Source organism: Pseudopodoces humilis, chromosome 2, assembly GCF_049639895.1.
Source record: "Pseudopodoces humilis isolate 2021_Gansu_Grassland_sample_001 chromosome 2, ASM4963989v1, whole genome shotgun sequence".
Classification (NCBI taxonomy): Eukaryota; Metazoa; Chordata; class Aves; order Passeriformes; family Paridae; genus Pseudopodoces; species Pseudopodoces humilis.
This window is the reverse complement of record NC_142201.1, coordinates 28,365,346-28,392,139: the sequence shown is the minus strand read 5'-3', so window position 1 is coordinate 28,392,139 and position 26,794 is coordinate 28,365,346. Positions and strand designations below refer to the sequence as shown.

Genomic DNA, 26,794 nt, shown 5'->3' with positions numbered 1-26,794 from the left:
AGGAAATTTAATATAGAAGTATCAAATCTTCATGGTTTTCAAAGAAACTTGCTCTGACAGGTCCATGACTTCCTGTGCTGAGGACCCCAGAGCTGGACACAGGACTGCAGGTGGGATCTCACGAGGGCACAGTAGAGGTAGAGAATCACTTCCCTTGCCCTTCCATCCACACTTTAGATGCAGCCCAAGATACAGCTGGATTTTTTTTTTAGTTGTAAGTCTACACTGCTGGCTCCAGTTTTTCATCTACCAATATCCCCAAACTCCTTCTTTGCAGGTCTACTCAAAATCCATTCATCTTTCAGTCTGTATTGATGCTGGTGATTGCTCCAAGTCAGGCACAGAACTTTGCCTTGTGGAATTTCTTGAGGTTTATGTTGGCTGACTTCTCAAGCCTGTCGAGGTTGCTCCATGTGGCATCTTTACCCAGATGGATATCACCTATATATACCTAGTTATTCACATTAATTAAATCTTTTATGTCATAGATAATTTCAATTTATGTAACGTACGTAGTGTAGAGAGTTGACCCTGGCTGGATGCCAGGCACCCGCCAAAGATGCTCTACCACTCCCCTCCACAAGTGGAGTGGGGGGAGAAAATATAACAAAGGTTGAGATACTGAGTTGAGATAAGGGGCAGAGGTCCCACACAGAATACTCTCACAGGCAAAACAGACTCAACTTGGGAGATTTAAATGGTTTTATTGCTAACAAAATCAGAGCAGGGTAATGAAAAGCAAAAGAAATCTTAAAAATACCTTCCTCCATCCCTTCCTCTTTTCAAGCTGTACCTCCTCCCCCTCAGCAGTGTAGGGAGATGGGAAGTGGGGGTTACAGACAGGTGATCACACGTTGTCCCCACCGCTACTCAGAGAGAGGAGTTCTACTGCTGCAGGGTAGGGTTCCTCCACTGGGAGACAGTCCTCCATGGACTTCTACAATGCAAGTCCATCTCACAGGAAACAGTTCTCCACAAAATGTTACTGTGTGAGTCACTTTTCAACAGGTGTCCTTCAGGATCAGCCTGCTCCAGCATGGGTTCCCAACAGAGTCATGAGTCCTACTAAGAAAACTGCTCCAGCATGAGTTCCTCTCTTCATGGGTCCACAGGCCCCAGCACGGGCTTCCCATGGGTTGACAGCTTCCTATCAGGCATCCACCTGCTCTAGTGTGGGTCTGCTCCATGGACTGCAGATGGACCTCTGCATCCCAGTGTTCCTCCATGGGCTGCAGGGGAACAGCTGCCTCACCATGGTCTTCATCTCGAGGTGCAGGGAAATCTCTGCTCCAGAGGTTGGGGCACCTTCTTCTCCTCCTTCTGCAGTGACCTTGCTGTCTATTGAGTTGTTCCTCCGACAAATTCTCTCATTTCTCTCTTTTCTGGTTGCAATTACATTTGTGCAATAACTTTTATTTTACCGTCTTAAGTGTGTTATCATACCTAAAGCATTACCACTGTTGGTGCCACATCCATGCTGGAGCTGCCTGTCTCTGCTGAACATGGAGGAATCTTCTAACAGCTTCTCACAGAAGCAACCTCTGCAGCCTCTCTGCTACAAAAACCTGACCATGTGAACCCAATACAGCAGACTAGTAAAGATTTTCACAAGAAACTTCCTTGACCATAGTTTTGCAAAGGGTGATTATCTGTTTTCATAGATGGCCATAGAGATTCCTGTATTCTCCTTTAGCATCCTAGTCTTTCTTCAGTGTGATTGTTTTAACCATACTATCACTTAAGAGCCATAAGACTGTACTTTGCTTGTCCTAACTCAAATCATTTGCATAATTCATTCCCTAGTACAATGTTGTTTTCAAAGTCCAAGTCTGAACATCACATGACATCGCTTAAGAAATAACTTCAAAAAGTACTCATGGTCCCATATTGCCGCTGTGAATTTGGTTCCACAAGGTCTGCTTGGTGGTGCTTTCCTTGTCACCATGATAAAACATTTCCTAGCAGCCTGGGAAACAGTGGTGGCTAATCACTGGCTACACTTTCACCAGGCATTTCAGTCATGTGAAATGAGTGTGCATTGTCATGGTGCTTCTGCATGTCCCAGACCCATACCTTCATCCCGAAGACACTGTGTTTTGGTGCTGACAAATTGGGATCTGTCATCAAAGTTGAATAAGAAAGAGCACACAAGTAAATCTACATCATCTTTCAGAGGTTTGAAGAGATGCCTAAACCTCACATATTGTCAACTATTTTGGTCTAGCAACAGGCCAGTGGAAAGTGTAGATTGGCAGTAAAGCTAGTCAGAAGTTTTCCTGCAAAGCAAATACAGATTTGTTTATCCTGAAAGGTTTTGTTTAGGCCCAGCTGGAACTAACATATGTCAATAATATAAATTAAGGCATAGCCTCACCTTTCCTTCAGTGACATTCTGTGTAATTTCCTGCTGATTTCAGATTAATTTGGTGCCTAATAATTTGCAGTGACGTTTGAGCCTCCTCTAAAATGAAAATTACTGATATGTACAAAACCACGGTAACTTGCCAAAACCCCTCAGAGTTTCATTCATTTATCCTGCAGAAGCAAAAGAGATTTATTGGCATCTCTTTCTCTGCATAATGCTTGGGGTAAGAACTCTGTTGTACTACTATTGACATAAAAGTTGAAAACTATGTCAGACTTTACTTGCTTGTCTATTATGTGCCAAGGAATATGTATGTGTGTAACTGCATTAAAACTTCTCAAAATGGTGTGAGATATTTAAAAAGAAGACGGTTATTGTCTCATCAGCTAGTAATTAGGCAGTATGAACTGGTTCTGGCCAATTAGCCAGGAAGTCTTTTCATTTTCTAAGCCAATAGGACCTATCTATAGCATTCCATGCTAAAATAAATTAATTAATTTAATTAACAAAACACAAATTCTAAAATGAAACACGATTTTGAGTGGGTAAGTACCCATGCCAAATGGTGTCCTATAACAATAAAATCTTATTCAACTAGTTGGACTAGATTATTCATATAGCTTCACGCTTTCCTTCTTGCTGGCAAGCAACAGGCATGCTTGGTTACTTTGAAACTTCTGCTGTGTGGAGAGATTGCCATTCAATTACAGACAAACTCTGGTGTCAGGCCTGTCTGTAGCATTTTTAAGCTTTTCATGTAAGACGAAAGTAAGTGCTTTATGTTTGTCTGTCTTTGTAGAGAAAATGCCAGAAAGGTGATGATGCTCCTGCTGTTAAAATCTAATGCAACGTCATAGGCTCTTCTTTACATGTACTTGGTCCCGGGGGCTTACAAGCATGAACATGAATGAATTTTCTCAACCCTTGACTCATGGGGTAAATCTATCCAGAGACATTAGACCACTAAAATGAATCTGCAGGAGCTAAAGGTCTACCAGGTCACTACAGCAGTTCAAAGCATGCTGGTGCCAGTCCCAGAGCACTTACACCAAAGCCAGAAATTACACAGATATAATAATCTTATTGTTTTCACTTGCAGATTCTCAGTGATTTAAATTCATTATCGAACCGACACTCTTGTAAAGCTTTTTTCTTCTGATCTTGTCCCAGGTGCCTGATTGCAGTCATCAAACATACCATACTAAGTATTTATATAAATATATCATAAAATAATCAAATATGATGAGCTATTCCCTTTGTTCCTTTATGTTGATACACTTTTCACAAAATATTTAATATGCTTCTGAAAATGATGATGCCAGTGATAAAGCTACTTTGCAGTTTCATAGATAATTTATGGAAGTTATAAAAAATGAACCAAATTGTCATAACAGCATGACAATGTGAACATTCATGTTTACATAGTGTCCACATACTGTACAAATACTGAATATTAATATGAAATGAGAATTTATAAAATTTGCAATAAACATAATGTAGAAAAAATAACAACTTGATAGAATCTCTGCTTATATTGCAACCTATAAAGAGATCTTACTTTATGAATGGCTTTGACATTTCCTTTAATGTGTATTGTTTTACACCCTTAACCACAAATCCTGGTATATTTTAAATGTAAATTAGATCATATCTACCCTGCTTCTCCTTTCAGATAAATAGTCACTCTAACTCAAGAGAAGGAAAGAGAGTCCACAGACAGCATTTTAAACATACTTGGCACAAATTCATCCCATGGGGTGCAAATAGCAAAATATGTCTGGATCAGATTCTGCTACTTCTGTTCTCATAAGGTAGTTATGTGTTTGTTCAGTAATTCTGTTGATTTACAGTTATGCAGTTTTTTGCCTAAATATAGGCATTTTGTTTTGAGATACTCCAAGACATTCTCCTGGGGTGGGCAGATGTTACATAGGATCTGTGTGAGACCCACACCTTCATGATGCTCCTCTGGAACAGCAGTTATGGCCAGGCAGAACACAATGTCAAATGGCACTCGGTACTTTTAGGCAGCCAGATCAACCTGTATCCATACCCGGTAACATAACTCTTCTGAGGACAGCCTTTGCACATGATCATTGCCTTATAGTCATGGCAAAGGATGAACTACCTGTATGCTAATTGTTTGTTCTGGCGGCATCTTCTCTGTGGTTCACAGATATCTGAAGAAACTGAATGAATCATGAGGCCTGTGCCTTTGTACTGCGAATACCCTGAGAGCATTACAGCTATAATTATAATACTTGAACTGTGTTTATTTCAGTAATCTATTAATTACTCTACTAGCAACTGGGAATGAGTCCTGAGGTTTTAATTTTCCTAGTGGCTCTAAAGTCAGCTTCTTCTAATATTTTTCACCAAGGAGTATCATTAGGCCTGCTGAACTGTGGGCTTAGGTAGCAAATTAGATGTGGCACAGGCCACTGGTTGCCTGTATGCATCAGTAAATTCAAAGCTTTGGGTCAAAATGTGAACAATGTCTATCTAGTATTAGGTAGCCCCTCACAATTCCTCCTCAGAGGTTGCTGAGAAGCTAAATGTCACATTCCTTTGTGGCATAATTGCTCTTGGTTATCCTAATCTCTCCCTCTTTCTCCTCACTGTCTGTGTAGGGACCCCAGACAGTTGTAAACCTGAAGTTAGACACCCCAAAATGTTTTTTAAATTTAGATGAGATACAAGGAGGCTTTAATGACTTGGTTTCCCCATTATATTGATGAATTAATGTCATATGTCTATTTTTCTGCTGTCTCATTAGGTGTTTAAAAGTAAAATGGGAAGTCCTGATTAACATGTTAGGCATTTTTATTATTGATACTCAGAATGAGAGTGTTGTAATTTTCAGAATACAAAGATTACAGCTGGAGGTTTTAATAAAGTGCATAGTGCACATGCTTTTCCATCACTTGGCAAGTCATCCATGTATTACCATATCAGCTGATCTGAGGGTATCATAAGAGCTTTGTGTAATATTAAAAATTGAAATATGATTTGAATACTGCTAACTTTCAAAAACATTCCAGAGGAATAAATGACTGAAATCACTTATATAGAAAAGAGGTCCCCTGCTCCTCCATTCTGTATTAGCAAATAGGACTGCACTGAAATGTGACACCCCTGTCAGCCTCCTTGGCTGCACAGTACCCAGTATGCTTATTTCCAGGGACAAATACTATGCATCTTGGCTCAAATGAAGGAAAGGTAATTTTTAATTTTTATAATTAATTTCTATGCCTGAATTTTATCTTGACATTAGCATAAATGGTGCTGCTGTTCACAGCTCACTCTTGTTTTTACCATTAATTATGTAAAATTGTATTCGTTATTTCTATCTATTTTTAAAAAATATTGTGTGTGCTATGCACTATTCATGTCTATTTTAGGAAGTCTGGGAAAAAATGCACTCAATTAGACTCGCTTCTAATTTAAAGAGTTCTTTCTTAAGGCTGAAAACCTTTCAGGTACAAATCAAAATAACTGCAGCAGTCTTTGGCTTATTTCTGTCCTGGCAAGTATGAACAAATCCATGGTAATCAATTCAAAAGGTATTAGAGCCATTATTGGTTGTAATTATCATGACACCTGGGTCTAGACTTGTGAAATAATTATTAAAGGCATCACCAGCGTGCAAAGGTTTTGTTAATCATTGATTTTATATCAGTAAGCACTTAGTGGATTTTGTGACTCTTAATATGAAGCTGATTGTCTGTTTCACTTGCAGAAGCATCAAAAATAAGGAAAATAAATAAAACTCACCTATATTATCATAGAAGTGAATCAGAAGTAAAAAATTAAAGTGAAGATATCAGATACCACAACCCTTGAAAACTTTCAGGTTTCAAAATCAGAACTGACTTGCTTGAAAAATGTCAGTGTTATATATTGAAATAGCTTGCTGCCAAATAAAATATATGCAACAGGATTTATAGCAAGAAATTAAGGAAGGGACCTTGGATTCTCCTTTTTCTTAATTCTATATGTTTTCTTGATCCTTTTTTGTTATTTTTTGCAGCTCTGATGCTGAATATCTGAAACTGAGTGTGAAACTAATCACTATTCCTTCTGGTTGACCCCACCATGGAATTAGGGGCAGATAGAAGTAATTGGAGAGTAGTAATGGGAGTTGAGAGTCATTTGCCACATTCTCTGTAGCACCATAAGGGTTTTCTCTGGACACCTCTGTAAGAGCTTTTGGTCCAGGGTAATCTGTCTTTCTTCGCTGAGGATTAGAAAAATTGGCTTCTAAGTTAAGCATTCAATGCTAACAAGTACAAATATTCCCTTCTTTTTCTCTTCTGCCTTCTTCTTATGCTATTTTGTTCAGTATGCTACTGCATATACTGGTTTTGGGCTAAAACCGACCTATCCACTGATTTTCGGAGGTGATGAATAGAACAATGATGAATGGGCATCCTACAGAGATTGAAATACTTTGCCCTGTGGAAGATCAAACCTACCTACATCAGGGATATGAGGTCTTTTAAAACCTGTCTTCTACTCAGTCTTGACATGTAGTGCTACCTGCCTTGAGCAGTAGGTCAGTCTTTTATTTGTTAACACTTCTTCCACCCTTTCAATCATTTTGGTCTATTAGAGGTCTAGTTAAAATTGTTTTCCTGCAATTCCTGCAACAGGGATCAAAAGGTGTGATCTAGACACTTATGTGTCTAGAAGTCCTGAAGACAAACAAGTTGATGTTCAGGTCCCTATAGCTACAGTCATACATCATGCATTCTGGTAGATGGCCAAGAGAAGTAGCTTTATGAGGATACCAGGTCTCACTCCATATCATTTGGTGTGCATACAAGATGCAAAATATCATTAATCGGGTCTTCATTTGGTCACATCTTCAAAGAGGAAGATACAGAGCATGTATCTGAGGCTCAGCAGTTTCAATGTCACTGATTTAAGAGAGTGAATCTAAGAGTTAGGTAAAAAACCTTGTGAGTAAGGGATGATGGAAAGTAATGAGTTTCTGAAAACTCCTGGCTATCCTGTAGAGAAAGTTATATGGAACAGATTTTGCAGCAGTGACTGAAGAAATACAGCCCTGAAGGAGAAGCTGTAGTAACGACATTTCTGTCTTGCAGCTATTTTTACTTAAAGGTCTAAACAGAAATGGAGAATTAGAAAACAAAAACTGACTCCAAAATGCCTAAATAAAGCTCATACTTGTTTTATGTGTTGTCAGAGAACGACATCTCTGAAACTGATGGTGAACTGAGTGTCATAGGAGAAAAATGATCCTGCATGTTTTAGCTGCTTCAGTAACAAAACACATTAATTGTCAAAATGGAGAATAGGAGAAAGGAAGTGTGAGTCAAAGTTGCATAAAATGTGTGAATATAAATGACTGCACGTGTATATCAAACTGATTATACTGTATAGCTCCTTTGGGAAGTGACGGAAGTCCTAGCACAAAGAGAATTCTTGGTCCTTCCAACCATCTGTGAAATAATATCCACTAGATTCGGCTGATGAAATTTTGTAGAAGTTCACCCATGCTGTCTCGGTGTATGTGTATACACAAGCAAGCAATATATATATATATATATATATATATATATATGTGTGTGTGTGTGTGTGTGTATGTGTGTATACACATGAAGGTATATTTATATTCATATACATATATTATGTCTTCTGGATTCCAGAAAGTATTTTCTCCACACCATCTACTCTGTTACATATAGAGACATCTGGTGTCCTATGTGAAACCACTTAAATAAATAACAAATCCAAGACAGTGTTAATGCAGCTTTTCCATAAGCAGTGATATCTCTTACCAAAGGCTGACACTAGGAATCTTCCTCATGGAGCAATCTTACTTCGTCCTCTCCCCATTTTGCTGAATTCAGCTGAGCTGGCAAGATAGAAAGTATACTTCAAATTTGTCATGCTAATTTTTTTTATTTTTTTTTTTTAGCATGCCCTTCTCTATTTATTCCACATTAATGTGAGCCTTATACAAAGGGAAAAAAAAAATCATGGTGTTAGAAATAAAGCGTGGCTTACTGAAACTAATCAGAAGATAGGACTAAGGACAGAAAGAATGAAATGAGATTATATCTTTACCATATCTTCTTAATAAGCAATCTGTAAATCTAAATAGCTATTCTTTTGCTATTATGTACCATGCAAAATGGCAGCAGTATCTACAGTGCATGGGTTGCTGGAAGTAAGTTCAGTAAAGAAGAGGGAGAAAATCCAGATGGCCTGTTTAACCTATTTGAGCTTGTTTGCCTTGAAAAATAAAAGGTGCAAGATTTCCTACTTTAAAAAAAAAAAAAAAAGAAATTAAAAAAAAGAGAATTTAGAGAAATGTCCCACTAAAATAGCTAAGAATGTACTCACTAGATTGAAATAAACCCCATATATTTTAAAATATGGAAATGCATAAAATTTGTACTATACAGGATCCAAATCAAAAGTAATTGAAAGAAAATTGCAAGGATTAGAAAAATAATTCAATAGGATACTCAAATTATTTTACTTATCCAGATATCTAAATTGATATGAAATTATTTAGAAGTACCAGTATGCAAATGTCAGGCTGTGATAAAATACATACTTTCACCAGAAAGGAATTCATAGTGGGGAGAGGAATGCCCCTTTTTGTGCAGTATTTCTGTTGAAAAGAGTGACAGAAATCCACTGATGCACACTTGCAACAGTACTGGATTGCACCATGCCAGGGAAAAGAAACGCCCATTCCTGAGGAAGATAATTACCCCAGACATTATGTTTGAGTACATCACATAGGCAAGCAGTGAAGCAGTGGGAGTAATGCAGTTGGAGAACACCTACAAGGAGAGAGTTTTAGCAACAATGATACTGTTTGGTTACAAAACAGAATAAGGAAAAGGAAAACGGTGAATCAAGCCTAAATACCTTGGTTCTACAGTTTTTATAACTAGTATGTTCCTGGATACAGTTTCTGGAAGACATAATACTAACATTTACAGCTGACCATGTGACTGAATGAGTGACATCCCAGAACAAAAACTATAGGAAATGTCTGCCCCTTTGCTCAGCAGAAATATTGTCCACATCCATGAAAATGGCAGGATGTGTACAGCATCTGTTATATCCAGTGTGTGAACAAAATGATAAATGCAAAGAAAAAACTTTCCAAAAGTTTATTCTGTTTTCAAACCAATACTGAGACGTGGTATTAGAATTACAGAAAGGTTTTGTACAGTGGAGAAAGATCAGAAAGGATCTTTTGGTTCAGAAAGGAACTAGTCATGTAGTATCTATGAGATTGTTTCAGATTCAAGACTGCTCTGCCTGTGCAAATCACTCTGCAGGTGACAATATCTTCAAAAGTCTGGAGAGAAAGAGAACACCCTATGAAGCTCACAATCTTCTAGAAAATCCCCTATAAAAATATGGAAGTCAAAACATGAATCAATCCTTGCAAAAATAAAACCAAATAAACTCCTCAACCTTGGATTCCACAATGATAATTAATTTTCATCTTATGGTGAGTCTGGAGAAAAGTTTAGCTATTTTTAACACTTCTTTCTGAAGATGGAGCTTTATCAGATAAAAAGGTACATGAAATACAAATTTAAAAATGCAGAAAATTCACACAAGTTTTTGAACACACATGGTGTCAAAAAGTTATGTGAAAGGGTGAATTGTGGTCAGGAATCTCAGAAATGTCAATGCAGACATAGTTAAGTAGTAGAATTTTTGACATAAGGTGTTACCAGTGTGAAATTCTGAGATTGCTCCCTATTCTTGGAAGAAAAAATCCATCAAGGACTATTAAGCCCAAAGCTGCTATCCATGGCTTAATAAGTTCCAGTGCTGGGAGCTGGAAAGTATCAGAGCTGTTTCCCTGTTCTTATGTTGTTCTCTATGTGTCTGCTATTGTTCACGGTTAGAGAATGGAACTAGATCACTGGTCTGACCAGTTTGATCAATTTTGTAGGTACAGGTGGAGACCATTGATATCAATATAGCATTATTTATTCTTAAATTAAACAAAAAAAAATATTTCTCATTGTCATTGAAAGTTGCAAATTTAATCAAATTTCATCTGTGTAGATGGTGGAATAGCAAGACTTGTAGAACTTTACAAAGTCCTGGAGAGCATTTGGGGCAAGGCTCCAACTTCTGCACCATCACAACTTCTTACATGATCATAAAACCACAGAGAGGTGCAAGTAGAAGATGAAGAGAAGCCATAGAAGAAAACCATGGAACATGCTTTTTTTCATGTAGTTTCACAGAAAGAAGGTATGCACTTCAAAATGTCACGTATAAATTAAACTAAATCCTATCAGGAACAAGATTTCAAGCAGCTTTGTTAGAACAAAAAAGAGTAAGCAGTAAAAGTAGATTTCAAAAGACATAATAAGGTTGGTGTGTCTATTACAAGCATAACAACTTTGCTTTTTTGCTTTTGATACAGAATATATTGAACAAAAACACAGAATTAACAGAATAGTGCCAAAGGAGAGAAAAAAAAAAAAGAATAACTACTTCCAGAGTGAATCATAGAAATTTATATGTCTATCTTTCTTAATGTCTTAAATCAATAGTGCAAAACACAACAGCAGAAATTGTACAAAAATTCAAGGAGGAATTGGCCAAGAAAAATGAGGACAGTAAAAACATTTACTTCAGCTGTGTAAAGCATCTAATCATACCTGTGGAAACTCCTGTTCATTTTGAGTACAGATGGAAGAGCAGAAAGGTGTCATCAGTGCTACCTGCAGAGTAGTCTCTTCCTGTGTGCAGTTGCTAAGCCACTACTCTGAAAAAACGAAAGACCAAAATCATTTGAAGGCAGTATCTACACATCACTGAATATTTTTATGGAAATGTCTGAAGTATCAAAGTGAAGTTCCAATAACTTGTGGTATTGTAGCTGAACACACAGCTGAATGGTTTATGTGAAACACGGACAGCAAGCGCACACTGTCCGGCTACGGCCAAAGATCCCCAAGGGATCACAGTCTGCAAGCTGGATTACCTCCCCTGGAGAACAACAGCATGTAAGAAAACCAGCTGTTTTCCTACAAATCTCTGAAAATCCAGTGTCTTTGCAAATATAATACATCCCAGGCAAGAGGCACTACAGATGTCAGAAGAACCTACTGTGTACCCACAAAAATAAGGAATGATCCAGTCTACGGAAGGCAAAAAATTCAAAACCAAAAAGCGGCAGTACCATAACATCTGAGATTGTTATTGAGTAAGGTTGGAAAAGGTGTTTCCAAGTTTGTTTTCACCACAGTGAACAGCTGTGGCAATGCAAATAAATGGAAGAATCTTCTTGCAAAGATGAATCCTGAAAGTGTGCATGCTTCTTTTTCTTTTACCCCTTTTTTTTTTGTGTGTGTGTGTTTTTTTGTCTGTATGTGCATAAGTAACTCTCATATTTTAAGTAAATAAGGTGAAGAGATGGGAAATCCTTGTTTATTTACCCAGTGCTATATCTAGGAGTAATCTAAAAAGAAGCAATCATAGCACAGATCTGTAAAGGTGAAGCTGACACACATGTACTTGGTATTTTCACCAGAAAAACCTAGTGTCTGGAAAAGATGATTCCACAGAGGCAGAGCAGTTGGCTTGGACTAAAATAAGAAATCTGTTTAGCTAGCAGACAGGAATGTTTTGAATTACTTGGTAGCCATTAGCTGCTTAAGAATCAGACCACACAACAGCATCAAACATTTCAGGTAATAGGAATTAGGGACAAGGTTAATCCACAGCAAAGTTTTTCATTTTCCTTTGAGGAAATTCTGTTCTCATCCTAAGAACTACCTTTTCTTGAACACTTCAAGCCTTGTTTTTTCAGGATTAAGTGAAAATCCCAAGAAAGGTAGAAACAGTATGGTATGTAACAGTGCATCTCAGAGCAGCAAAACACATGTGTAAACACATGTCCCGTTTTATGTCAGAATTTGTGGGTCAGACTTTACAACAGTTTTTTCCCAATAGGCTTTCTATTAATTTCTCCACCACCATAAGGTGTGTCAGCTTGGGACATGCTCATTCCCTTTGCTCCCTGCTTCAGCCTACTTTAGAATTAAACCAGAAAAGAAGAATCCTAATCTGGTTCTTGTTAGTCCAAGGGTGTTTATGTAGACCCGAGTGCAATTCTGCATTAAAAATGTGATTTCAAGTATTTTGCAAGTTAAAATTTTAAATCTTTACATTTGAATACAAAGATATGTAAATCCAGAACTGCAGAGGACATGTTTTAGAGAGGCAATATTTTTTTAAAGGTAAAGTAAGGAATTGACATGCAAAATTTTCTCAAGAGTGAAGAAACAAAATTAAAAGGATTGAACTTCTCCAGTACTGAATTTGAATTAAACAGTAATGGGCATATATTTTCAGATTATTTCAGATTCAGAACTGTTCATATTTCACGTTGCTGAATACTTTGTGATTCCTGAAGAGTTAATAACAGATAAAGAGTTGGAAGTAATTTATTTCAAAAGTCTTCTAGATATATCAATTCAAGATGCCATGTCAAATTTGTACTATTTACAGTTTATCAATCTATCTTTAAAAGTCTGTGAAGATAACAAAGCTCTTCATATTTAAAAACCCACATAAGATTCAAAAGATTGTTAATGCTTGCTAGGGTTGCAAGTGAAGTTAATTGATAAATTAAAGCATTGACAGCCAGGGAAGAAAAAAAAAAAAAAAGAAAGAAGGAAAGACACTTCAGGCATTCTTTTCACTTCCTTTAGCTAGAATATCATGGTGCTTCTTACAGTCATTCATTAGTTTTGTCATCGTGGGTGAACTTTATGCAAGGAAGAATAAAATCTTTGATGAGAAATACCTAACAAGCTTCTCGAGCCAAGGAGCTGTGCCTGCCAGGGGAGCTAGAAAAGAAGGGAGGGGTGGATAGGGGGAAGGGGGGAAAGGAGGAGAAATTAAAAGCCGGGAGCAGGGTTACCCACGTTGCAAAGGAAAGAGAACGTGAGACTGGAAACAGGATGTGAGTGGCAGTCTGCCAAGGCAACAGTTAAGCCATCTGCAGCAGGGTCAGAAGTCAGAGCCATCTTTGAAAGTAAGCCCCGAAGAAGACATCTAAACAGAACCAAGGAGGGCACTCTCCCTGCTTTGTGAGGATGCCCAGTATGCTGCTGGGAGTTTCCTGCCAGAGCTGCACACAATGTGGCTCGGTGTGCAATGGGAAGGAGCTGCCCCGAGCCCTGTCGTGGGGCGCTGCGCACCGCGCTCAGCGCAGCGCTGCGGGCAGGACCCCGGGCACGCTGCGGCGGCCGCAGCTCCTCATCGCTCTGGGACAGACCTGCCTCACCGACCGCCTGACAATGGGACAAAACGGCACCAGCAAATGCAGGACACTAGCTGCAGGCACAGGGCAGCAGCAAAGGCGACCTGGCCACAAAAGACGCTGCCGGGAGGGCAAAGGAGGGCCAGAGCATCACCCTTGGTGGCAGTTGTGCCACACATGGTTGTTTGGCTTCTGTCTTTATGAATGTGTCAGAGACAGATTTGGGCATTCTGATCATGGATTCTGGCCAGTTTTTACTTGAAATGGGTTTTCTTTCTCCCCATTCCCTGCTTCACCTGCCCACCCCTCAAAAAAAAAGAAAAAAAGATAGTGGAAAAAACATAAAATTCAGTTAACAGTGGCCTTTGGTACATGATCTGAGTCCAATGACAGGGACAACATATAGAGTCTGCTCTCACCTGCACTTCAGTTTATCATGCCTGGAAGACAGCCCTTTGTAAAGATTTTATTTTTTTTCCTTCCCCCCCCCCCCTTTTTTTTCATTTTTTTCTTTTTGTTTTTTCCTTAACCCCCATTTTTCTCGTTTTTTATTTTAATTTTTTTTTTTATTTTATGCCTTAAGGTGCATAGGTATTCCATCTTTTTCCAGGACAGCATTATATGAGGAGGGGTCCTGAAATGCTTCTGTTCTAATTTCTAATAATCCTCTTCCACAGGGAAAGAACAGGGCAAAAGGCTAGCGAGAAATTTATTGTCTAGCAGGCAGTGTGTAATTACCATAACTTACAAAAAAAAAAAAAAAAAAAAAAAAAAAGAAAAAATCCACATGTTGGTGTGTTTGATTTAATGCCATCAGAAGTGTAAGGTTACATGAAATAAATGGCTAATTGGGTTAATTTAATAGCAGGTTAAATCTTTCTTTTATTTTGTGCTAAAGGAACATTAAAATGGTGCAGTTTTGAAGTGGTCTTAGAAAAGTAAAGTAGAGTTTCTTGATAAAAAAATATATATAGTGTTCCTACTGCTAGGTTTATGGTGGGAGCTACTGGCATTCTTCCAGTTCACCACATGAAAATCTAAGCTGCCTGTATAAGTACAGAATTTAGCGTTGGGTCTTAAGGTTTTGGTTGGCATGTTGCCAAAGATGCTATGTATTTAGCTGGGAAAATTGCCTAGAAGTTAATTGAGAGGAAAACACTAATATACATCCTCCACCACCTTAAAAAATGCTATGGATGTGCATATGTTGCTGATCCTTGACAAGAGATGAGTGTTTGCAGTAAAGAATTAGCTTAAAATTGATCCAAAATTGTCTAGATTGAATTTTTCAAGCCCCTCCCTTCACTACATTCACAGGAAATATTATTTTTTTTTCTCCTGTCTCTTTAATCTCCCTGCTTGCACCATCCTCAGACAGGCCAGCAGCAAACCAAGACATGGACACAGTCTTCTTTGGACTGGGCACAGCTGGAGTGTGACAGCGTTGTGCTACCTCCAAGCAGCAGGCAAGAGTAAATCTCCCTTTTTCTCTGTCATATTTCCTTGTGATAGCCCCAAAGCTTATGGTGGGGCTGCTTGTCTTACTGTCACCATCAGCCAGAAAATTCTGGAAGCTCACCTACAGAGTGGTCATTGACACTTAAACCGCTTCAGAGTGGCAGATGGCTTTTCCTTCTACACGACCTGCCACAGCGCACACTATCACCTAGCAGAGCATCCTGGGAGCACCAAAGGCCTGGAAAAGCCCTATTACACTGGGCAGTAAAACCTCAGCAATCCAGCAATTTTTCATCTTGTCAGAAAAATTAGGGTTTTTTTTCATCTCAGTAAGTGAAAGCTTGTCTTTAAACTGTAGTGAGCCAGTCTGCAGCAGCAGACATTAAGTGGTTAATGATCACATCTGTAAGTAGGCTCTAGATCAGACAATAGGAGATCTTTTGGAGCAAGGAGGCTGGGAGGCAAGAGGCACAGGAAAACAAAATTAGGAGCTATACTGAAAGCAAATGAGCAAAAGGCTTTCTTCCAATTGTGACCAGCTGTCTTCTTTTGTACACCCAGTGGATGCTCCTGATGCACTGATCTAGAAGAGACATGAGCAAAGTAGAAACAATGGCATTTCGCTACTGTATGAATTCCCTCTCCCTTCACTTAATCCTGTTCTTACTGGGGCCTTGTGCTGAAAGCTGATAATTTTGATGGCCCCTGAATAAAGCCGGTAGCTTGAATTCCTGCCACCAGCCCTTGTATAATGAATTGGGCTAATGAATGCTAGTAAGTGGTAGGAATCTGTGACCAGCTGCATCAAGGCAGGTAATACAGCTCAGATTTAATTGGGAGCAGGTATTGGAAGGCTGTATTACTTTAATTGGTGAGGGGGTTTTATAAATGGAAGGGACAAAGTATAATGGACAAATTGTGCTGTACAATAGCACTTAAGCCGGGATTGTATGCATTCGTTAATCTGTTGAGGAATGAGGCAATTCTAAACAATTTTCTCAGTGAAACCAACTCCAGAAAGCTTGTCCCTTTTGTTCTCCCTTGGGAAAATGCAAGATTGAAACAGAAAATACCTTTACCGAGGCAATCATTTGCCACGTGTGGAAAGCGGATACAGCTGTAAACTATGAAAGAGGCATCTTTGTAGTACAATAAAGGATGGAAAAAGAGATAAAGCTGGGGATAAGAGTGGGCCTGTCACTGCATCCAAAGAAGGAATAAAGTGATGACATTTACAGTGACAGATGAGACTGTAAAGAGAACTCAGGACAATTTAGAGAGGGAAATTTGATATTTAAAAGAAAGGGCTCTGATAATTAAAAGTAGCATTACATTAAACTGTTACGCATGTCATTAGTGACAGAAGGGAACTGGTGCCTTTTGAAAAGTTAATGATTCGCACAGACCTGCTCTTGAAACTTTGTATGTAGTAAAGTTCACTTGAACACAGCATACTGTATGCAACACAGCATAAATTTTCTCTGTGTTTCATAGTGGGAAATAAGAAAGTTATATGATAATATGGAAGGTGTACTGTAAATACCATATGCCAATGTGTGTACAGTGTGGGTGTGTATGTGTAGAATCGTTGTACGCTGGAGGTCCAAGGTAGAGTTGAAAACCCAGCATATATAAATATTGTCAAAAATGCTCATTCTGTGGAATCCTTGGAAAAGGCAGGGTGTCTTTTTCTCAAGGCACAGGTTCACACGTTTTATTTTTGTCTTGTTTGTGTTTAACTAGATCTGTTCAACCTAGTGTGCCTATGGCAACAGAAGATAGCTTAAAGAATAACCTCCAAAGGTAGAGTGTATTTAAAGTGAAAGAACACAACACATGCAGCCAATTTATACGTCTGGTGCAGCTGTAATGGGTTAAGAGACCATTTATAGCCTAGTTTTCTGGCGAGGTTTTTGCCCCAGCGTACTTCATTACAGGTGGGAAAACAACACGGATTGTATGTCCTTCAGTGTTCATGTAGGCTGGGAAGTGGGAGGAGAAAAACAAAACAAAGCTGAAAATGAGTGTTGAATGGGCTTTCCCAGGATTCCCAGGTGGGTTTCATGTATTGCTAATGCTGAAAATGAGACAGATTCAGCTTTCTGTACTGGTTGTAAAGGCTGAATTATCTTACTCTTACTATTGTTCATGACTTAAAGTCAATACACAAAGCTGAAGCTTATTTCAGTTCTTACTTTGTCAGTAAGAACTATTTTTTGTTCTTTAATATTTTTTCATTATTATAGATAAGGATAGAATTTGGTCTTAAGCTCACAAAATATTTATATATATGCATAAGATAAATTCTAAATTAAAAATTATATGCAAGAGCAATGTTATTAAATTCTAAAAAGGAGCATGAAATTAATACTTATCCATTAGTGTGAAAGGATCATTTTTTTATTTTTTTTTCAGATATCTGTGGTTAACCTCTGTGTGAACTGTAGCAAAGTTCTCCAGAAAGGAGGTGAGTTACACAGTAAAATAATCTATGACAGGAAAACAAAATACACACAGAACTACCTATGTGGTGAGATATCATTCTTTAGCTCTCTAAATAAGATATTTAAGCAGTGACAGACACATAAGAATGCACCTGGAAAACAACTTAGATTTAAAAATAAAACATTTATATGATCTGACCCGACTCCATTGAAATCCTAAAAATGAGTACTGATCAATCATTGAAAGTGTCCTAAGAGTGATTTTATATAATAATCATATTTGATACGGAGAATATCAGGTAGCTTATGGTCACCCTCTCCTCTGTCATATAATGTGTTATCCCTGTAGTGCATCCTTCTACCTAATCATATGACATTAAAAGGCAGTCAGGAAAACTCACTTCTCAGAGGAAAAAGGACTTTCTTTCAAAAAAGCCTGTATTCCTGATATTAAATTAAAAACAGACTCAGAAAGTGCAATGACTCTAGTGGGCTGATTAAATGTTTCTAAGGAAGTTGGGACCACAAACTCTGAGACTCCAGATTAACCTCTCTCTCTCAGAGGTTCAGATGAATATCTAAAGACAAAGAAAAAAAAAATCTTTTTCTTCTTTAGCCTGCAGAGAAATAGACAAATTTCATTAAAGTTTGGATAGCATGCTTTCTCCATCTCTGGATGTGTATATATGTATTTAAATATGTGTTTGAAATTAAAAAAAATGTCTTCAGAAGGCAGTTCTGAAAATAGTAGCCCTGTCACAGAGTTTCATTACCTACGTGTGCTTGTGACTGTCATTATATTCTTATTCTTCAGACCTAACAGAACATCAAGGAAAACAAAACCCAACAGTTAATTTACAATTTGAGAATGGTCAGAGATCACTGTGCCTTGGCACTAAAGTCCTTTAGAATAGGAGCATGTTTTATGTCCTACTTTTCCTAGTTAATGTGTATGAATCATGACTTTAAAAATACAGTTCTGTGGTCTTTGGAGTTAGAGTTGTCCATGAAATCCTGCTGGAGTGCAGAGCTGAGCAGCATCTCCAGCATTCAACAAAGCCACCACATGGTTTCAGTCTTCAAGCAGCTGCTTTGTACCATCTCCATGGCACCAGCAATTACTATTTAATCACTATGAGGCTATCACTCATCTGTGTTAGGTGAGGTTGGAGGAGAGGAACTAGCACTGATTTGTCTGTCCTCTCACAAGCTCCCCAAATAGGTCCCACCACACTACACTGCCCGTCCATGAAGCTCTTCTGAAGAATCTGGAGCACCTATGGTTTTCTGTGCAAAATGGCATATAGGGTATGTAACTTATGTTTGCCTCTCCCAGGAAAAGGACACTAATTCAAAAAGTAAGTTTATTAGCTGTCTTTCATAAACAGTATTCTAAAAAATACTAGTTTAGTTGTGGAATTCTGTGAAGGTGGGACTGAGAGGAGATTCTGTTGTTAACAACATGTGGTCTGTATGTTGGAAGAACTTAAGGATATAGTCCACTGTTGAGTCCAGCTGAACACCTGTTGTATGCTACTACCACTGTCTCTGGAAATGGATGGTTTTGACCTCCTTGTTTTAATAGTTACTCCTCAAAGGTCAGATTATTGTCTGACCCTTCCACTACTCAGCATGATTAAGTGATTGTGTCACTGGTGAATGCTTGTTCCACTCCAACCTCTGCAGCTGGGACAGCAGCCTCTGTGCAGCTCCCGTCGTGTCTGGGCTGTGCAGGGGAACAGCCGCAGGAAAACAACAACCTGTGTCCTCATCAGGATACCAGCATCTCTGCTGACTGAGCCCAGCACAGAGTTAGAAATGAGTGCCCAAGCTGACCCCGGATGTGACTCCCAGAGCCTGTATCCTCTCAATGACTTCTAAGAAAATACTGCACTGCACTGGCCACTGGGTGTTTGATAGTGGCCTGGTTTACCTCAAGTGACTCTATTTATAAAGAAATGAAAGAAACCTGCAGGTGGTACAAGTTGCAGAAAGGAGGATCAATGAAATCTGAGAAGCAAATGGTAAAGGAGTCTATTGAATGTAAATCAGTCACTGGAATTTACATCCCAGATTTTTCTCATTGCTACATGTATTTGAGATTTTTCTATATTCATTTTGCTTCAGGAAATTCTTAAGATAAATAGATACTGTACTTACGTCTACATATATGAGATAAAAACAGTGGGATAGCCATGAGGTAATGTACATAAGTTTATTCCTCTCTTTTTTGTAGAGTGACTTCCACAGCTTATTTGGATTGCTTCTCCCCTGATTTCATAATTTCAAAAAATGAAGGCAGGAAGGAAGGAAGGTTGGTTTCCTTTCAGAAATGAGTTTTCTCTGCCTATGCAGATATGTTGAGACTGTTCTACTAGGTCCAGCACAAGGATGTAAACTCTTCAGAAAATGTTATATTCTGTGCAAATGAAGAATGGAAAGAAATGCAAAGGAAAATTCTTCTTTGGAAAGTAATGTTTTGTCAAAGGAGACAATGAAGCATAAATAACTGGAGGAAAAAAAAAAGAAAGATTTTACTTCTGCTCCAGCAAGGGTGAAACTGAAGAAACTCTGGAGAGGTCAAAGGAGTTGTGTATAATATGCTTGAGTTTCACAAGAACCCAGTCAAAATTTCTACAGTGACAAATTTTTCTTGGCTTCAGTGTCTTTACTGGCATTTGGAATTGCGGTTTCACCACTAATAGACACATTGGGCCCCCACTCACTGTGTTGGAGCTACAAAATTAGCAGTGAATGTGGAAAGAAGGATGAAATATGCCTGAGTATGCCTGTGTACTTTTCAGTTTAAACTGGGGAAGGCTCTGTTTACATGAATTAAAGCCTCTGAATATTTTGGCAAAATAATTGAGAACAGCTTACTTGTCAGTACTATAAGAAAGGGTCTTAACAATTGACTTTCTTAAGAGATTTCTAGGTCTCTGTTCTTTTCATTTTAGTATTTATCTTACAATTTTATCTTCCACTTTGGCTTAAAAATAACTTTAGAGTGCAAAAGTACAGCTGATAATACTGATAAAATACAAAAGAACTTAAAGTCCCTAAGCAGTTTAGATAAGGTTTGCATTTTGAAATTATGTTCCTTTTTCTGTTATCACTATAAATTAGCTCAGTCTCTCTTTTTTCCCACTCATTAACCTTATTCCCAGAAAGAGAGGCATTCCAGACACAATACCCCACAAAGAAACTTGTCCTGCCCACTTGTATCTTTGACCTGAGAGAAGGAAAGGCAAAAACTACTTCAGAACCAAGTCAGTAAGTTTTGGAAACCTCTGGAGCCAAAAAGTGTTGTGGGTGTTTTGATTGTGCAACCTATCTTTGAAAGAGCAGCCATGGCCACGTGAAAGTTAATAAATCATGAATATATTGTCAATTCTTCTTCCAAAAATATAGGTGACATTTTCTTTAAACCACTCTAAAAGATTTTTTTTGCCCCATATGTGTTGGCCTAAGTTCTGTCCCCTCTCAGAAGAGAATTGTTATTGTGATTTTAGATTCAGTATCCAGTTACAGTAGAAGTATGTATTTCTTTTACTTTTTTGGCAAGAATAATTTAAATCAGTTCCTTGCTGAGCTTTCTCTGTCGTTGTTTTTTTACTTTGGAAAAATATTTGGTTTGCTCACTGCTTCTGATTAATTTTGAAGCTAAGAGAATGATGTCTGACTAGAAAAATAAAAAATACAAAAAAAATAAATACATGCCATCCATGTCAGCCATCTCCAATTTTCAAAAAAGTTTTTTGTAAAATGATTTTGAGTGGATCCCTCTTGACATGAAACACAGTATCTGAAAGTCCTGAGCATGAACTATCATAACTGTCTGAGCATTTTGATAAGCACAATCACACTGTTTTTCCTACTGTTTTCCTTCTGGTTCTTTATTCCAGTTTCTTGTAATTTGGGGAAAAACATGTCTCTTCATGGACTCTCATTAGTAGCAGATAATCCTTCTTATTGATTTAGATGGACAGAAAAGACTGGTATTAAAGTATTCAATAGAGGTTACTTAAATTTTAGTAGGCATGGAGATGATTTGGGTTTTTTGCTGTACCTTGGCATTCTGGAAACATAATTCACTGGGGCTATTCAACAGAAACAAATATGCTCCTTCAGGCAAAGGCATTAATCAACAGTGATCTTGCATCAGGACCCTCCAGTCTTTTATGTGGCCAGCAAACATTCCTATCAGGGGGGACACTCACCTCTCCTCTTAGTGCTAAACCACATCAGAAAAGGTGTGCCTACTTGGGCTGAGAGACAAGCTCATGCTTTCTTCAATTTTTCTCATTTTCTTTTTGGTTTTTGTTTCTTTGTCTCTCCCCTGTTTCCATTTAGATGTCTTTTAAATGTGGAAGTTTTTCCTGTTCAGAATCTTTTCATGCTGGCTGAGCACGTACAGCTGGTTGTATTGGAGCTCACCTTACACTTAGTGGGCAGCTGCTGATGTTTAGCACCAAACACCAGCTTGTGTCATCCAGCCTTCGATACTTAATGCTTCACTCTACAGGAAAGCCCAGTGCCCCTATACTCCAGTGTTCTATAGTTATGTATTTATCTTCCACATTTCTTGAGGCAAAACTCACTGATGTGTTTCTCTGATGTGCTCATAATTCAAATACCATGTTTGCTGTCAACAAGTCATCTGATTCAAGAACCTTTGACTTTTTTTTTTTTATAAAGAGGAAGATGAGGAGTAGCAACCTTCACATCTTAAAAATACTATGCCTCTAGGGGACTGGTCATTATCCTGCAGCAGGTATTTCAAGTTGGCAAATCAATGGAGAAGATCAGGGATGAAGATGAAAGACCCAGCTAGTCTTGACCCTTGCCACTTCTATTTTTTTAAGTCTCCTTCAGTGCTGATCATGCAAAGAGTTGAGCTTAGGCTTATTTTACCACCAGCCAAGGTAGAGAAAACTCATCCCTCTTTTGAACTTGTCTTTCTTTTCTCCAAAGGCTTTTTGAAACAGCCTCAGGTTTAGGGTTAATGTTTTGTCTTTCTATTGCTCAAGACTTTATTCTTTGCCTAAGGAATTTGTAAGAATATTCCTTTCTTCTCATGTTGTAATGACCATCATGTCATGACAGTAATGATGACAATCATGACAGATGATCTGGTTTTACAACCCTAGAACCAGGAATCTGAGTGCAGGTATGTCATCATAAAAGCTTTTGCTCTGAAACAGGGCTAAGTATGATAAATGAATAATTTACTTTGTGGATTGCTGGAGATTGTTCCTTTAATGCAGAAACATATTCTGCTTTATAGTGAACCCTGGAGTGTGAAAGTGTGTCAGGTATCAGGAAGAGGAAGGCTTCTCCATATTGACGTGGGCAAAGTTATTATCTCTGTTGCTCTGCAGAGCAAATTTTAAAAGTTGCAATTTATTTTGCAGTGGATGAAGTCCATCTGCTATCTTGCTTCTATTAGTCAACCTTATTTCCACTGTCTATATACACCAGCAAATCAGCAGAATTTTGAGGGAGCTAAAAATGTAATCTCTGTCTTTAAAAGAGATTCCTATACATTAACCCCGCTGTGACACTCTGAAAAAAAATGTTTTAATAACAGCAAGATACCAAAATAAAGTTTATTAGAGGTTCAGGAGCAGAAAAGTTCAGACAAGAGTCTATTAAAGGAGACAGATTCTAGTACCTCACTTGAAACTGCTTAAATTTTCATGATTTTAAAGGCATCCAACACTTCCTTGAAAAGATAATGTCTTTCAAAGTGTGCCCTGAAAGCCTCTTCCTCTGAAGCTGTAGGTTAGAGAGGTTGTAGGGTTTTATGTTGTAAGGTTTCATGTTATTTTAGTTATCAAACATGCAGAATCCTCATGTGACTAACATGGGTAAAGAGGATAGTGTGAGCTTAGTCCACAAACTGCGGTTGAACGTGGAACTCCCTTTTGATATTATGAAGGAAAACAATTTTTTTTCACAATTAATTCCACTGAAGAAGGAAGCTTTCCCCCATAATTAGTTCATTCCCACTACACGTTTTCTCAGCAGTGACCAACTCCTGCTAGTGCAGTATTTAGACATATTCTTGATCATGTAAATTTTTAGCATATGCTTTAACATAACTGATGGAACATTAAGCCTCCAAAGTGCATTAGTCACAGTTTTAGATTAATCCTTAGATTAAAACTCAAATGAGGCTTTAGTAATCTCTTAGATTCCAGCTCCTTCATAGACTGTAAAGATCTTAATTTATTAAATGTTCACCACTTTCTAGCTTGCTCCTCAACAGATGTGACTTGATCTCTCTTTGTGCCAAAACTGTGCCTTGATTCATCTGTATTTAGTGTGAAAGGATGGGAGGACAATGGCAGGAAGGTCACTGAATATTTGTGAGTTTCCAATCTAGGCACATTTTCTCTGTCACCAAAATGCTGCCTCATAGTCTTTGAAAATGATCAGAAAATATTTTCCCTATAAAATCAAAACTCACACCCCAAATTTTTTGCATTACATACAAATATGTTCCTTCAGTGTCATAGGAGCCGCAGAATTTAAAGTCTGAAGAAAGAAAGAAATAGCTGGTTTTAATTAAGAAATTAATTGACATTAGTTTTACCTCAAACCTAATAGTCTTGAAAAATGACATTTTAACTGTTTCAGTTTCAGGGAGAACTATGGCACCTTACTTATTGCCAGGTTTGGTGAGCCCTGCCTGGGAGTCTGTTCTGCTGCAGTTGCTTGCTTTAGGAGATGTCTGAGTAACAGATTAATGGCCCATGTTTGATAGAACCATATTCCAAACATGTTTGACCTCGTGTTAGCGTGTGAGGACTGATTATAGACCTTTAAATGTTCAACTCCTCGTGCTATTATCAAGACAGTTTGGGTTTTTTAAACTGAAGTTACTGAAATATGAGTCAATGCCCTATTTTGTTGATACTGGAATACTATATCTGACAAATATTGTAAAAACTAATCAAAGCAAAATTTTGTCTCTTCTGGGTATTCTGAAAGGCCATTTCTTACATTTGTTTGTCTTTTCATGTACTTCCCAACAGAGGTCTGCATAGCTATTTATATTCATATTTCTGTAGTCTTTTTTTGTGTAACCCAAGGTTTAAGTGTTGCATTCATTCAACTTGGTAATCTTTGGTTCTTAGTGGGATTGCATGAAAAAACACACAAACAAGCCTTTCTCACGTTTGAGCACTGTGAGTAACAACTCACAGTTGGTACTGTGAAGACAGAAGATCTCCTGATGAAAGTATCTCATTGTCATCTCTGAAATGTAGTTACAGCACCAGAGAATGTGGAGGCAGCATTGTCTCATTGAAGAATAAAACCAGCTAGATCACTGCTTTTGTTCATGGTTTTATACCTAAAGACTAGTCCTTACTACTGCTTCCACACCTTTGCTCCTTCACACATGAGGCTGAAATAAGACATGTTTGTTTTGGTGGTTTGTTTGTTTGTTTTTCTTTACTTTTACAGGGTTTCTTTAGTGCTCATGCTCTCAGCACACATAATCTTTTACAATGGGAAGTTTGCTGATTCCTTTTTGTAACTTCCTGTTGGTTCCCATGAGCTTTATGGACAAAGACTTTTACTGATACTGTCATACAAACTTCAGCTGATGGGAGGATTTTAAAAATTAGGAGCAGAAACAATTATGTTAATAAAGCATATTTACTTTTAGACATGATAAGTGCTTTATAATCTGGGAACAGTCAGATTTTATCATTGAGGCTGAATTGTTGAGCACAGCAGTATTACTAGTTAGGAGGAAAAATTGATCTGGTAAGAAATAGTTTGCATTATCAGTTACTTCTCTGTCAACCTTCTATGTCTCTTGATCAAGAAATGAAGTCCTTGGAAAATGAATGTACAAAACAAATGTCTGTTGTACAGCAAGATGTTCTTTAATTTACTTCCTTTTGTTTAAAAGTGATGTCTGTTTAGCACATTGGTTTAGATATGATTTAAAGCAGTTGACATGACAGATTGAAAACTTAAAATGTAGCATGAATAATACACAGCAAATTTATGTTGGGATGTTTTTATTCACTAGGGAGTCCTGAATAAGTTAGCAGCACTTGCAGCCACAACTTGTATACATGGGAATAATTTGTATTTATTCCTTTCTTCCATGGATCTAACTTATGTATATGTGTCTGTGTATATATATACACACACATACATGTATGTACATGTTTGTGTGTGTGTGTATACATAATATATGTGTATATGCATATAGTCAGCTAAGATTCACACACACGCACAATCCATGCAGTTTATTAACAGTTAGCATATCATCTCTAAATGGAGCTTACTGCAATTTGAGATGTGCCCTGCTAGGAGCTAATGAGCAAACTCCTGCCTAATATTGACAATTAATCAGGCATAAAAGCATGTAGGATCAGGACCCATTGCCAAGCATAGAAGACTCATACAGACTTCAATGAAACATGATATGTGAACAAATTTGTCTAATTGTATATCAGTCCTACGAACAAATTCCCACCAAAACACTTAATTATCCACAGTACAGAAGCAATGCATCTATCTCAGAATGTTACTGGCTTTTTGGTTTGTTGTAAGCCATTTACCGTAACTAATAAATTGAAGGAAGTATCATTATGTTTTCTTGCCAGTGTTCCTATTTTAATTGGCCTTGTATACTTGAGCCAATATCTGTGCATTGACTAGAGTAACTGAGTAATGATTGCACAATAAAAAGTGATCACTATTGGCTGAATAGTTTTTTGCAGTTGATGTGGGAAGATTTGCTCTCAAACTGATAAAATTAATCTCAAAAGATTAAAAAAAATCTCTCAAACTAACAAAGTGTGCAGTAAAAGGATTCAAACTTAGTGTTTATAATAAAATAATAAAAACATTATTGCTATTATGGAAAACATGTATTTGTTCAGGTTCTGTGATCTTAATGCTGCTAAAATATCTGCTATTCAACTTTTTTCCTTCTAGAATAAAAACTGTGTACCACTTTCTAGTTTAAAATCATGGTATAGGCTTTCTTTTTTTTTTTAGCAACATCAATAGAACGCCTGTTATGACACACAACAGAAAACCACTTGAAGTATTGCTGTTACTCACTACAGAAGAATGATTTGTGCAAAGATAAGATGCTTTGGCCTTGAGACACACATGAGTAAATTGGGTAGTTTTCCTAAGAAGTATTCTTGTTGAACTGTTTTCCTTTTCCATTTCAGTTGACAATATGGATCTGTAGTATAT

General features: G+C 37.7%; 1 long non-coding RNA gene across 1 annotated transcript; it reads left to right on the top strand.

Moving 5' to 3' along the window:
- Window positions 1–17,036: 17,036 nt before the first annotated feature.
- Window positions 17,037–21,952, top strand: LOC148184822 (uncharacterized). The gene is made up of 4 exons (XR_015771899.1): window positions 17,037–17,167; window positions 17,529–17,580; window positions 18,768–18,865; window positions 19,794–21,952. It is a non-coding gene; the product is annotated as an uncharacterized LOC148184822 (long non-coding RNA).
- The last annotated feature ends 4,842 nt before the right edge of the window (window positions 21,953–26,794 follow it).